General features: G+C 33.5%; 1 non-coding gene across 1 annotated transcript; it reads right to left on the bottom strand.

Annotated features, from left to right (window-relative positions):
* Positions 1-247: 247 nt before the first annotated feature.
* On the bottom strand, positions 248-354 carry LOC114237053 (U6 spliceosomal RNA). Its single transcript, XR_003622850.1, has one exon. It is a non-coding gene; the product is annotated as a U6 spliceosomal RNA (small nuclear RNA).
* Positions 355-1,052: the final 698 nt, after the last annotated feature.

Raw genomic sequence — 1,052 nt, 5'->3', positions numbered from 1 at the left:
CAATAGTGTATATATGTCAATCCCAATCTCCCAATCTTCCCACCCACACCCCCTTTCCCGCTTGGTATCCATACGTTTGTTCTCTACATCTGTGTCTCTATTTCTGCTTTGTAAATAAGATTGTCTATACCAATTTTTTCAGATTCCACATATATGCATTAATATACGATATTTGTTTTTCTCTTTCTGACTTACTTCACTCTGTATGGCAGTCTCTAGGTCCATCCATGTCTCTATAAATGACCCAAGAAACATGGAACGCTTCACGAATTTGCATGTCATCCTTGCACAAGGGCCATGCTAATCTTCTCTGTATCGTTCCAATTTTAGTATATGTGCTGCCAAAGCGAGCACTAATAAATATTTTTTAAACTTTGAAAAAGTCTTAAATACTGAACTCTAAAATCTTTAATCAGTAAAATGATTTAAAAAGGAGAGTTGTCAGAATGACCCAAGTAATTACTAAATCATGTTCTGTCAAAGACTCAACACCACCTATTGAAGTGATACTGTATTCTGGCCTCAGGTACCTTTCAATACCTAGAGTCCGTGAGCATTGAGAGAGAACAATCTCCTGATTGAATACTTGCGTAATTACAAATAATTGGTACTTCAGTTTTTTTCAAAGTTTTAATATCCCATTCTCTTAAAATTAAGAGTGCCATTCCTATGAAAATATCCTCCTGAACCATAACCTATTCCACTTAGCATTCTCAAATCTAAATAAGGAATACACCAAAATGTTAAAAGTGTTTCTCTCTGGGCAGAGGAATTATGGATGAATTTTATTCTTTTCTTTATACTGTTGTATTAATATTTTTTTAAAAAAATATTAAGGTAAAGTTAGATAAGCATATGAGGTTCTAGTAAACCTGAGAGAAATCCATCATTATAATGTTTGCAGCCAGATCCACTATTTATAGGTAAAGAAAGATTTTTATAAATTGACATAGAATGTATTTTCAATAAACCAGATTGAACAGAGACTTTTTTCCCATCACTTTTCTCTTTTCCTTCTAACACGTGACAGATGGACTGACTATATTACATGG

The sequence above is a fragment of the Balaenoptera acutorostrata genome, chromosome 7 (genome assembly GCF_949987535.1).
Source record: "Balaenoptera acutorostrata chromosome 7, mBalAcu1.1, whole genome shotgun sequence".
Taxonomy (NCBI): Eukaryota; Metazoa; Chordata; class Mammalia; order Artiodactyla; family Balaenopteridae; genus Balaenoptera; species Balaenoptera acutorostrata.
This window is presented reverse-complemented; position numbering and strand designations above follow the sequence as displayed.